Raw genomic sequence first — 14,595 nt, 5'->3', positions numbered from 1 at the left:
ATTAGCTGTGGAAAGACTGTAGTAAGAAAAGTAAAATTCCTCTAATTAAATGTAGAAAGCAAAAGCAAAATTCCACTGACTAGCTTGAAGAAAGACTGTAGTAAAATTCCACTGATTAGCTGTAGAAAGACTGTAGCAAGAAAAAGCAAAATTCCACTAATTAACTGTAGAAAGCAAAAGCAAAATTCCACTAATTAGCTTGTAGAAAGACTGTAGTAAAATTCCACTGGTTAGCTGTAGAAAGACTGTAGCAAGAAAAAGCAAAATTCCACTAATTAGCTGTAGAAAGCAAATGCAAAATTCCACTGATTATCTTGTGGAAAGACTGTAGTTAAATTCCACTGATTAGCTGTAGAAAGACTGTAGCAAGAAAAAGCTCAATTCCACTAATTAACTGTAGAAAGACTGTAGTAAAATTCCACTGGTTAGCTGTAGAAAGACTGTAGCAAGAAAGAGCAAAATTCCACTAATTAACTGTAGAAAGCAAATGCAAAATTCCACTAATTAACTGTAGAAAGCAAATGCAAAATTCCACTGATTATCTTGTGGAAAGACTGTAGTTAAATTCCACTGATTAGCTCTAGAAAGACTGTAGTAAGAAAAAGCTAAATTCCAATAATTAACTGTAGAAAGCAAAAGCAAAATTCCACCGATTAGCTTGTAGAAAGACTGTAGTGAAATTCCACTGATTAGCTGTACAAAGACTGTCGCAAGAAAAAGCAAAATTCCACTAATTAACTGTAGAAAGCAAATGCAAAATTCCACTGATTAGCTAGTAGAAAGACTGTAGTAAAATTCCACTACTTAACTGTAGAAAGACTGTAGTAAGAAAATTATACAAGTGGACTCATCTACAGCTATGTGTTGTGAGTTGTTTTCAGCTCCCTTTTACTTTGGCATCATAGCAGTTCTGTTTCCTGTGTTTGTCTCTGTTTTTGTTTTTCCTTTCAGGGCTGGGCATGGTCAGTTCCTGTTGGGCTCCTCACACAGCGACCTCCAATTATTAAATCACCCTCAGAACTTAAGCTCTGGTCTTACCTCCACTTCTCGCCAGAACGTCTCGTCGTATTCACGGTACAAGCTGATGATCACGCTGCCTGAACACATTCCTTGTTTTCCCTAGTGTTTACTTTGGTGTTTTTGAGAAGCTTTTCCTGGGTTTTCCCAGCGTAGTTGGTTTGAACTGATTTCCCTTTGTTCTCCTGTTTTTCCATTCCTGATGTGTTGAGAGCTCAGCCACTGCCACGCCCAGCAATCTTTGGTTTGATACTTTGTTTGTTTTGCTACTTTGTTGAATACAATTGTGTTGTTACTTTGACCTTGAAATAAGGTCTAATCTTTACCCTCAAAATCGTGATTACTTTAAACCTTGAATTCTTCAAGCCAGAAATGCTGAATCATTTGCATAAGACATAGTCAAGTTTTGGTGTCCGCTTTATAGCTCACAGTTCTAGAGTTCCATCAGCACACCTCATTACCTTTTATTGGGTACAAACTGTGGAGGCAGTTGGTCCAATCCTGCAGTCAAATATCTAATTTCTATGTATCCCGTCACGTAATTTTATGTTTTCTGCTATTTCTCCTCTACTATACTGTGCAAATCACTCCACTAAACAATGGGTCACTGAACCTCCATAACCGAGCGAGCCACCAGACGCTGACACAATACATTTCCCTCTCCATGAGAGCTACTCTGGTAAATAGACACACTGAGAAATTAGATTTGGCAGGTCATTCAGTTCCACCCTTGGGGAATCTGCAACTTTGGGACAGCACGATTGTATTTATTTATTTATTTCAGCTCAAAATAAACAGTTCATTTACAGTAAAGTGTACTGGTGCGGTACATTGCAATTCTCCTAAAGCTTTTCAAGCGATGACAGGGAAAACAAGTATTCACTAATCAAAACGGCATGCAGGGTAGCATCTGAATTGGAGCGTTGAAAAAACTTTTTTTTTTTTTTTTTGCATTGGCGTGCCACTCTAAACTGAAAAATGAAAGTCAGCAAGTGAAAACTCAAGCGGATTTAATGTTGGGAATAGTTTTGTTTCTATTTTTTGGTTTCTGTACGCTTTGGCCTCACCTCCAATTTGATGCTGATGACACTGCTGCGGGATAACTTTATGTTCACAGCACTTCCAGATTATTCATGTATGTCCACTACATCGCTTCTGGCAATGAACGGTGAACGGAAGCAGCCCATCATTGAACTCCTGCGGCTCTTCATGCATAGGTGGTACTCAAATGATTTCCACTTGAATTTTCGAGTGCTGAATGAGCTAAACTCAAGTAGAGTGCATAGAGGAATTGATTTATTATAAAACAGGGGAACTGGTGGCTATTCTTATAGACAGATATATGCCGTATGTCGGGATTGGATCAGACGTCCCGAATTAACCGGCACAGTACCGTACCCATTTTTTGTCGCAGCCTTAGGCAGATCCCGCCTTATTTATTTCTTTTTAGCCGAGTCAGCAAGCCAATTGTTTGGGTCATGTATATGTCAATCACACAGTTGTCATAGTGATTCATACGATAAAGCAATTAAAAAGGAATTGAACGGATAAATTCCTCCCTATTTACTCTCACATTCTCAACCGCATCTAATCACTAGTAGGCATGTCAAGGCGCTATCTGTGACCACTGCGCGATCTGAGGCAATCTGACGTGCGCATGCGCGGCAGGTCGGCCATCTTGTCTCGCTAACCTACGGCAACTACACAAGGACAAAACATATAAGTACGTACAATCGGCGGTACGCATTCGTAAAATTCTATGAACCAATATGCAACACTTTGATATTGTCTTGCTCCCGATAGATAGATAGATAGATAATACAAGGTAAACTCTAACGTACATAAGTTCAATATCATGAAACAATGTGTTTGTATCTATCTATCTAATTTTACAAATGCGTACCACCAGTTGTACATACAGGAATTACTTATATGTTTTGCCCTAGTGTGGTCGCCGTAGGTTAGCGCCTCAGATCGTGCCGGGGTCACAGATAGCGCCTTAAAAGGCATGTTTTCATCAATACAGGAACTAGAACTACTTCCTGCTTCCATGTCTAAGAATCATGGGAAATAGAGTCCTACTAACTCAATGCGGTGGTCGCGGGTTAGACCCAAGGCAGGCTGAGCTTTTCTAGTGTTACAATGTGAGACCAGCGCAAGGTAAACGTCACAGCCGGCTTCAAATAGCTGCGGGAATCAGGTTGGATAATGGTGAGTTCATTGACTTGTTTACGCTAACTGTCAAGCAAGATAGCATTTAGCATTAGCTAAACAAACACAATCAGCGGTCATCAGATTGATTAGCGATTACATTTGCTATAAATACTTGCTGGTGATAATTTAGTGTAGCCTTATGTGATGTGTGAGTGAAATTGTAGAGCCCGATTTTTTTTATTTGAAAATCTGGTCACCCTGCAGTAACCCGACTGTTTCGAGATTTTGTATTCAAGATCGTGACAAAAAGTAGGACCTTATAAAATGCAATATACAGCATCTGGTCGATACTAAAATCTTGAGGCTTTTTTAAGGGTCCTGAAAAGAAGATAACGTGAATATCTGGTTACCCTTTTTAACAGTAATTCTTGTAATGTTTTTGTGGGGCGAAACAAAACAATTTGCTTCATACAAAATATAATATTTCTGCTATACTGGCAACAAAATGCTTTTACATTGCACCATTTCCTTTGTGTTTACAATATAACACACAATAAAAAAGCTTCTATTAATCAAGGCATAAACATTCTGCCATTATGTTGACCTCAACTTTAGTTGACTTTTAAGTGCAATGTAAGCTGCCCCCTCACAGCCCGAGGAAACCGAAACCAGATAAATCAGATTTGTCTCGACAGAGGAAACCCACTGAACCTGAAAATTGAAGTATGACACACGGATTTACACAGTCGATATCATCAGCGAGTCATTGCCACATTTGTCGTGAGCAACAAAGTCTGGATTTTGGTTCCCAGTCTTTACCGTCACTGCTCCTTGTTTAATTTGTCTAATAATGTTTCATAGTGGAGTGTGTGCAATAAATGATGAAGACCTATCATACTGTTGTGGAGCACTAGCTTTTTTCAGTTCGTACACCAATCACTTACACTCACTCGCGCCGGATTCCACTCGACAAAAGGTCTCCATTCATCCACTTCAATTTGATTGATGGATGACCTTCAGCTTCTTCTCCGGGTAAGAAACGAGTGCTGACGAGTAATTGCCCTGTGTGAAAACCATCGGATTTGGATTGCTCCTGATGAAGAATTTTGCATTGAGCACGGGTCAAAGAAAATCTTACAAGGTTTTAAGGTGTCGATTTTCAGAAGAAGTGAGAGATTTACAAATTTTTAATAGTGGTGCACCGATCACAATTTTCCGGCCGAGCCCCGTTCATTAAAAAAGTCTGACCTGCCGATCGCGATTTTTGCCTATCCTGATTTTTTTTTTTATAACACGCAGGATACGCTTTAAGCTTTCTAATCTCTGTGATATAATACAAACGGGTCGTTTTAACTGCACATGAAGTATTTTTCTCAAATAAAAATGAAAAACGTATTAGTCATCTCAACAGAAAAAGAGAGCGGCTGAATTTTCAGACCTTTAAAGGGAGATGATATCGATGGAAAACATCTTCTTTTTTTTTTTTTTTAAGGGATGGGCCGATCACCCAAAATTAAGGAAATCGGGGACGACAAACCGGCCAGCTGATCGATCAGTGCAGCCCTAATTTTTAATATTTTGCCAATAGTATTTAACCAAGGAAAATAATCCAATGTATTCCAAGGGTCTCAAATCACAATTAATAAAATACAATACATAGTTCACTACACTGCCCCCCTCAAAAGCAAACAAACAAAAAAACACTTCTCAACATATTATGTCCTATTTATGAATCTGACCAATGGCAATTTATATTTTCTTACAAGTATTTTTTTTATCATACCATCCACAGTCAGAATGGTCTCCAGTCAAACTTGGAACGATGTCCATCATAAACGCTAAAGAAAAACAAACACAATAAGTGTGATTTAATTCTATTTATTGCAATGTTAAAAATGAGTTCAAATTCCTCATCTCCATCATTCTTCTGTACACACACACACACACACACACCTGCGCACACTACATTTGACCTCCTGTCAACTCTCCAAAATGACACTCTGGCAGGTGTTAAAACCTGCTCTGCTTGAACACTCCACAAAAGGCTTATTGTACACCTGCTTGGCTATTTTACATTAGGGAACATCCTCCAGGGGATGTATCCCACCCCCCCCAGTCTTAAGCAAATTAGTTTTGTGCCCATCAGCATGATAGAAAGCTAATAATGTTAATTCAAAAGCTAGCTGAATCTGAATTGTATATCCAGGCAGGTGATAGTCATTAACTTTTGCTCTGGCATGTGCCTCACCATCATTTGTATCCCCTGTGAAGTGCAGTTAATAATTTAATTCACAGGGAGAAATATTGACTTTTCTTTTTTCCAGAGACATAAATATTTCTTTAAGATGTATGAAAATACAAATAGCAACAGCGCCGGCACCATATCCTTGAAGATATTTGCCGATTTATCAGGTCGGGTAGTGTTCCTTATGTGTGTGTGGCCAAGCTGAACAAAAATGTATCACATACTCGAACTGAGCAATTTTTTTTTAGGAGCTGTAGATGAAAGATAACACATTTGAACCACTTGGCAAATGGTAAAGATGTTCAATCTTTTATCCTTGAACAAATAATATTCAGAGGTGTTCACATCCTCCAGTGGATGATTTATTACCAAAACAAGATATAAAAGTTTATTAAAATGCTAAGTTATTCATTTAAACATGAAAATATTACTTAAACAAAAGAATAAAGAGCATTTAAGCTATTCCGTATTTTTCTTGTATCTTCTACAGAACAGTCAAGTAGATTTAGAAATGCTCGCTCAAAAAAAAAAAAGATTATAGCTTCTTTTGCATTCTCCCCATTTGCAAAGGATTAAGTAGCATTTAACTTTTCAGACTTTTAACTTTAAAGGTAAAACTTGCCTAATATGGCAACTTCTCTTTGGCGTTCTTGGTTACAATTGTGATACATAATGCAGTGCAAAAGCTCACAACAGCCTTGTCAAGGTAAATTGATGTAAAACATTTTTTTTTTTGGGGGGGGGGGGGTCTTAAAATGAAACAATTACATATTAAAAACAATTCAAAAAGGACAATAGAAGATACAACAGATAGACAGAACAGTGCACTCACAAAATGGTGGAACTGAAGAGGATATCTGCTACATATACCCAGAATTATTAACAAGGTTAGGCACAGCTGGGTAGAACAATCAGTAACAGTAAATGATTGGTTGAGACTGAATAGCGTGAGATCGAGTCCGGGCTTCGGCCTTCCTGGGTGGAGTTTGCATGTTCTCCCCGTGCTTGCGTGGGTTTTCACCGGGTACTCCGGTTTCCTCCCACATTCCAAAAACATGCATGGCAGGTTAATTGAACTCTCCAAATTGTCCCTAGGTGTGAATGTGAGTGTGGTTGTTCGTCTCTGTGTGCCCTGCGATTGGCTGGCAACCAGTTCAGGGTGTACCCCGCCTACTGCCCGAAGCCAGCTGGGATAGGCTCCAGCACCCCCGCGACCCTAGTGAGGAAAAGCGGCCAAGAAAATGGATGGATGGATGGATGGAGACTGAATAGGGCGGAGTAAAAAAAAAAAAAAACGGGACAGGTGTAACTCATAATCAGATTCAAGCCCCTAATGACCACCTGTTCTCAAAAATAGCTCACCAGTATGATGTCAATTTTTTTTAAGCTTCGTAAAAATAAAAAAATTAAAATTAAAAAAAAAATAAAAATTAAAAAAATATAAATAAAAATAAAATGAAAATTAAAATTAAAATTAAAATAAACAGTTTTAGGTGTGATCCTATTTTTCTTATTACAATTGAATTGGTGTAAATATGGATATGAAAGCTTTGGGGGGGGGAGCACGCTGGCACGCACACACACACACACACGTTTAATTCTATTGTTAAGAAAATGGATGGATGGATGTAGCGTTCTTGTCTGTTCTTGAGTCCTTTGTGAGCTCGTTAAATGTCATCAATCACTGTCCAAGTACTGTTCCAGTTGAAAGTTCAAGTAAACCAAGAACACGTGGATGTCCTTCTTGTCAGCTATCTTAAACCAGATGCATTGATTGGATTCCTGTCAAGACTTGGCTAGGAAAGTGCACAGCAGTTTCAATTTACAAAAGTGGCTCGTGAAGAAGTCAAAACCTTTATGGGCAAAAGTTCTAGGGGGGACCTGAGGCTTTGAGTGAGGTCCAGTTTGGTGGCCTAAGGACTACGTTTCTGCTTTTGGCAGATTATGTGATTCTGTTGACTTTTGTTAACAATTCCCACGGGAGCAGTTCGCAGCCAGGTGTGAAACGGTTGGGATGAGAATCGGCAGCTCCAAACTTGAGGCCGTAATCCTCCGACGGAAAAGTGTGGAATGCCGTTTTCAGGTTGAGGATGAGATCCTGCCCCAAATGGAGGAGTTCAAGTACAGTATCTTATGCTCTTGTTCATGAGTGAGCGAAGAATCGAGTGCAGGATCGACAGGCGAATTGGTTCTCTGTCTGCAGTCTGCCGTGATGAAGAAAGACCACAGCCAAAAAGGCCGAAGCTCTTGATTTTCCGGTCAATCGACATTCCCACCCTCACCTAGCGCGGGGTAGTCACCGAAAGAACACGATTATGGATACCGGCAGCCCAAATGACTTTTCTCTGCGTGGTGTCTGGGCTTAGAGATAGAGTGAGAAGCCCGGTCATCTGGAAGGGGCCCAGACTAGAGCCACCACTCCTCCACATTGAGAGGAGCCAGATAAGGTGACCTTGGGCGGTTAGTATCGGATGTTTCCTGGACACCTGCCTGGTGAAGTGTTTTGAGCATGTCCCACCATGAAGAGGCCCCAGGGACAACCCAGGACACACTGGAGAAACCGGGAAGAGGTCGAGTGTTAAAATGACCCCCACAGAGCCAATTTCTACACTTTTTTCTGGGTTTCTTTATCTCAACACGCTGCAGAGTTGAATTGACACTTTCTAAATAGTTGAACATTTTACACCGTGCCAGAGTTATTTAACAATATCGACGCCTTGTTAAAATAATTGCCTGAGTCATTTTTTTTTTCAGATTTTTCAGGAAACACAAATAATTGAACCATTCGCATCATGAGGAGATGATTTATTTTTTGCAAAAGATAAAGATATATTTAACAAAATGGTTAGTGTTTTAGTGTTTAGTGTTGTATTTTTTTTGCACAGTTGGTTTAACACTATTTAAATCAATGTTGTCTGTCCAATAATTCCAATGTTGACCTCCATTTAAATCATCCGTCCGTCCGTCCGTCCGTCTTCTTCCGCTTATCCGGGGTCGGGTCGCGGGGGCAGCAGCTTTAGCAGGGAAGCCCAGACTTCCCTCTCCCCAGCCACTTCAGCCAGCTCATCCGACGGGACCCCAAGGCGTTCCCAGGACAGCCGAGAGACATAGTCTCTCCAGCGTGTCCTGGGTCGTCCCCGGGGCCTCCTGCCGGTAGGACATGCCCGGAACACCTCCCCAGGGAGGCGTCCAGGAGGCATCCGAACCAGATGCCCGAGCCACCTCAACTGGTTCCTCTCAACGTGGAGGAGCAGCGACTCGACGCTGAGTCATCCGAGAGACATTTAAATCATAAAGTGTTGAAAATACACTTTGGGAGTTAAAGTTAACCCTGAAACATTTAACACCAACATTTTAACACTAAGTTTTACTGTGTTATAGGGATGTACTTGTCATCTTTTATATGTCATAAATTATACAATAATAACATAGCGTACATTATACATACACAGATTGTGAATCTCTGATTTAGGAAATGATTTCCGAAATATTCACAACACCCGAGACTGTTTAGGTCAAAGGTTCGTAAGAGGGCCGGCTGTTAATTACTTGTCACACACTTAAGACGGCAAGCATATTTTTGGACACATTCAAGCAAACCGTGCATTCCGCTGAATATTAATGATGCACGCCAGGTTACATACAAGTTAATACATGTCCTTTCTGATGAATTACTACGGGCTGATGTTTAATGCATAAGACTTGGCTGTTCCCTGCTTGGAGCTTTACGTTAGTCTCGAGCTGATTTGAGCCACAATTTTTCCGTGCTTCTTCTGGACTTCATATTTTCACCCACTCTGATAAAAAACAAAAATCAATGAGCGGTTTAAATCTGACCGTATAAAATATTTATGCGTTCCTAAAGTACTATTAGTTTTAGTTATTAATCATTCTTGTTTGTTTCTGACATTGCCAGCAAGCTCTTTCTGTATGGTACGTCATAATTAGAGAGTTTGAGGCGTCTCCTCCATCATTGTTGGCGGTGACAGTCTCATTTACAATCGACGGGTAGCCTGAAACGGAGCTGCTGTTAAACTCATGTAGGGCATATATCAAAATGGACTCTGCATTGGAAGCAAGCCCAGTAAAATTGATTTGCTGTCGTAGTATGAAGCCAATATGTAAACCAAACATTGTACATGTGTTCTGCCTCAAGTAAAACATGGCACAAGGATTTGTTGACTCTATCTCCAAACTCCGCTTCCTGTAAATGTGTAACTACAGTACATCAAAACGCCGAAAAGTAGAAAATTCTATATAAGTTTACTGACGTCAACGTTGTGCTATTCAAACAGAATGAGCAATTTCAAAAGTGTTCCTTTTGATCGCTGGAAGAATTTGAGTGCTTTGTATGTGTGCCTGTGCTTGGTCCTATCTCGTGATGGCACATGTCTCGGCCCATGCTGCGAGTGCCCCTGCTGAGTTGTAATAACATACCTCAGTGCTGTCTGAAATATTCATAGCCAGGTAAGCCCATCACTTTGTGCCAGTCACAAGGATTCTTATTATCACTCTCCTCTGCTTTTGCCTCCGGGTCACTTTATTCCACCTGACTTTCACTGCATACAACTCACCCCTCGGCTCCTGGTTGCATCTTGCACCGCCGCCCAATGTTAAAGCCCGCAGCTCCAAATGCCACTCTTTATTGCATGTGCTTTTTCCGAATGGCTTGAAAACAATAACTGTCAGGAGTCCAACCCCCCACCCCACCACGTAAGGTTAAATAAATAAATAAATGTACCAGACCGGAGGCGTCGTGCATGCTGAGGCAACAGGTAGTGCTATAACTCTTACTTGTTTAAATATTAGCCAATCAACCCGTAGAAAAAGGCACAAAAACAACGATCAATCAATAACAAAAGATTGAAATGACATTTTTCCTAAATATCACCTCCGAATGTGTTGTTCAGCTTCAGCAACAATTGTATTTGTAAGTTTTAGCCTGCAAAAAAAACCCATTATCGTTAATCATTTTATAACAGAGAAAAAAAATCAAATAAAAATAATAATAATAATCATTTTATAACAGTTTAGAAACAAGAATCTCAACTTTGAGTACTGAGCAAAGTAAAAGTCTATACGTGCAAGTATGTATCACTTTAAAAAAAGAAAAGAAAAAAAAGAAGAAAAAAAAAGCCTTGCGGTTCGAGTGAGTTCAGGTAAGGTCAGAGCGTGCCCGTAAGCAGCTTTTCTTAAACAACAGCCACCATCTCTTCCCAGTCGAGGTCTCTTCCCACGAGGTCAGAATTGCACCAGGTCAATCACCATTGGTAAGAAAGCAACAGAAAGCACTATTTTCTTCTTACAAGTGAGAGGAAGGCGCAAGGAGCAAAAGAACGGTGTCACGTCTTCTACAGCAAACCGCCAAGACTTTGTGGTTTCCCAGGTTGCAAACGGTGGAGGGCACAGGTTGGTATTCCGTCGGTACTGACAAACTGTCCATCAGACTGTCACTGACCGGCCCGAGTACCTTTACCTAAGCACTGACGCATGTGGGTTTTCGTCCGTCAGTGTAAATGTTACTAACCGGGGTCAAGTACCGATGGACCAGTCAGTCTGACCGTCAATATTGATCATGCATGCCAGATCCACCACACCAGCATCTATCGAAACTCAGACACAATCTGCTTCTTCCTCAGGTCATTGAATCGGTGGAGGCTGGTGTCTGTGGATCTCACTCTGCTTCGTCTGTCCTTCCTTCCTTTCCTCAGTCTTGAGGTCTCCCTGATTTGTTGGAATTTAGATGTCTCTGGGGTTGGTGAAGGACTCTGGTTGGTGGTGTCTGGTCGGTGCTGGATTTCACTTTTCTTTCTTTTCTTTGGTCCTTCCTCGGGTCTCCTGACGGCCTCACGACTCTGGCTGGAAGTGTTCGGTTTAGGTGAACGGTATGGGATTTTTTAATAGGTTTTAGGTGAACTAATGAATACACACACGCACGCATGCACACACACACATACAAAAAAAAAAGAGACCAATGATGATGCTATGTCAAATCGATAAAATTACCGAATGAACAATACAGAGCTCTCCAGAAGAAAAGCAAAATAAATAAAAATATTGACGGAATTGCCCGCCTCTCTCTCTCAGTCCCACAATGGCAGTGACGTAGTGATGATGGAAACTCTTTGGAAGGGATTCAAAAATATGGAAATGAAAACGATGGAAATTCAGACAGTTAACTCATTCACTGCCATTGACGACTATAGACGTCAAAAATTAATGTGAACTATTTCTATTAGTTTAACATTTTTTTCCATTTCATTAATTTTTTTATGAAAACCTAGAAAAAAAATGATGGTGAATTTATAACATATAAAATTTGTGATTAATCGTGAGTCAACTATTGAAGTCATGCGATTAATTGCGATTAAAAATTGTAATTGTCTGACGCCCCTTTTTTTTAAAATTAGGGGCGTCAGGCGATAATTTTTTTTAAAATTGTAACTAATCACATAACTTACTAGTTAACTCACGATCAATCACAAATTTTATTACTGTTCTAAATTTACAATAAAAAAGTCTAGGTTTTTATACTCTTGTTAGCAAAAGTGGAAAATAAATGTAAAATAGAAATAGTTCAAATAAATGTTTGACGTCTATAGCCGTCAACGGCAGTGAATGAGTTAACATAGTCATTGAAAGACTAATAAATTCAAGAGATAGCAATAAATGGTTGTGGTAGATGTAGCCAGAGGTGGCAAATCCTGGTCCAGAAAGTAAAAACCCTCCCACAGTTTGGTTTTAGTCACAGGTGCTTCCACTCAACCGGCAGGTAAGCAAACTCCTGGTGGTTTTTACTTTCTGGACCTGGATTTTCCACGTCTGGATGTAGCCTCATGCTAAGATTGGAATGCATGAGTTTTTTAAAATAGGTTTTAGGTGAACTAATGAATACACACAGGCACATACACATGCTCACTCACATACCAAAAAAGAAAAGAAAAAAGAAAAGGAGAGCAATGATGATGACATGTCAAATCGGTAAAATTACGGAAAGAACAATACTGAGCTCTCCAGAAAAAAAAGAAAAAAAGAAAAGAAAAAAAGGGAACGCATGAGTTCGCTGTCGTGATGGACTACGGTAGAGAACCAGCATCGTTACTACGTGTAGCATGACACAATCGAAGAACGGTGATCCGGTATCAAGGACGCTTCACGATCATGATACAGAAAGTCTTGACATTTCAAGATTTTGGTTTGTTTGTTCCCCATAGAGTGACATGGCTTACGCTGGTCCCAAGATTTGATCCTGGATATTGAACAAGAGGAAAACTAGAGTACCTTAAATTGTCGTTGAAGCATAGACAATCCATTCAGCCCTCTCCCCATCGTCAGGCAGTGTTTAGAGTCTCTTTTTTTTTTTTTTGTCCTTTTCAAACAAAGGGACAGACACCATGACACAAAGTGCCTCCGTTGCCATGACTAATTGACATTTGCTGGACTGTGCTCTTGGACCGGGATTGTAAAGCGATGAGCAGGAAGGTTCTGGTCAGTGTTGAGCTTGTATGTGGTCTCTCACCCGGTCCAAGACAAAAGGACAAATTCATGACATGACCATGTCTGTAATCAGGCGTAGTCACTGTTATGAACGGCAAAAAACAAAACATGTGGTCGAACCTTGGCATATAAATACAAATGAGCCTAGCATACTATTTACTGGCTCTTAACAACTCATGCTGTTTGTCTTACATTCTGTTCAGCCATTTTATCCTTGTTATCCAAAAAGGCTTTGGTTGACTTTTCTATTGTGACTCTGCCTCAGAGAATCTCTTATCTCTCTGGCAGAGATGATCTTTCGACTGTCAAATGGATTTTGCTCTGTAGTCTATTTTGTTAGGCATTCGCCCAATCTCACTCAAAAACTTCACACACTTCAACTTTGAACCCAGTAATGGATGCTTGGTTCCACTTCCTGTCCCATTAGAAGTGGCTACTTCACCACCAGGAAGTCTTGCAATCTTCTTTTTTGAACTTATCTTCCTCACCCATTTTTTGAAGGACATTGAAAAACTCTACCACTTTTGTCATGTTTCAGTTAAGGTCTAAGGTACTCACTCGCGTTCTGCCACTGGAGGTATCCTTATTCCTATTCTTTACAAACTTTCTGAAATGTTCTACATTTTGTTTTAAACATCCATTGGTGTAATTAAATTATATATTATAATTTAGAACTGCATAGTTCAAAGGTCAGTATAAATCTATTGTATGTAGTGCACAACAAAACAATAGCATTCATGGTGAGTGAAGATTTACCCCCGAATAATTTCAGGAGTGAGTGTGAAACTGGTCGCAGTACACAAGAAGTAGCTCTCAGTTTCAAAAAGGTTGGTGACCCCCTGTACAGTATAAAAGTCGTATTTGGTAAATTTTAACTCATTCACTGCCAATGACGGCTATAGACGTCAAAAATTCATTTGAACTATTTCTATTAGTTCAACATTTTTTTCCCCACTTTTCTTAAGAAGAGTATGAAAACCTAGAAAAAAAATATTGTACATTTAGAACAGATGTAAAATTTGTGATTAATCGTGAGTTAACTATTGAAGTCATGCAATTAATTACAATAAAAAAATGTAATCGCCTGACGCGATTTTAAGATTATTAAAAATTAGGGGCGTTCTAAATGTACAATGAAAAAAATCTAGGTTTTCATACTCTTGTTAACAAAAGTGGAAAAAAAAAACTAATAGAAATAAATCAAATCATTTTTGGACGTCTATAGCAGTCAATGGCAGTGAATAAGTTAAGAGTCCTGTGAAATGTAAAGTGCTCTCAGAAATCTTATTCTTTCACAGAAGTCAAACAAAGTAACTTATATCACGTTATAATATATCTGGTTTTGATATTTTACATAAGGAGACAAACTTATTGCTCTTTATTACAAGGACATCTCCTGTGTGGGCTCTTCTTGGTCCATTAAAAACATCTACAGACGCTGTTAAAGTTATTGTGCTGAAAGGTAAAATCTGCCTGAAGGTTTTGTGCCAAATACTTCATCTTTGGAACTCCTCTAGCTGTACAAAAGTCACAATGAATAAAACAGATGAAAAGCATTTGTGTTTGAATGAAATTGGTTGTTTTGAACAAAGCCAGTCTGGGAAATAATAGGGTTTGCATAGTTATACAACCCAGGAAAAAAATGTGTTTTTCTTCTCACACATTCATTTTTAAGGTTATAA

Source organism: Vanacampus margaritifer, chromosome 16 (assembly GCF_051991255.1).
Source record: "Vanacampus margaritifer isolate UIUO_Vmar chromosome 16, RoL_Vmar_1.0, whole genome shotgun sequence".
Taxonomy (NCBI): Eukaryota; Metazoa; Chordata; class Actinopteri; order Syngnathiformes; family Syngnathidae; genus Vanacampus; species Vanacampus margaritifer.
Note: the sequence above shows the minus strand (reverse complement) of the source record.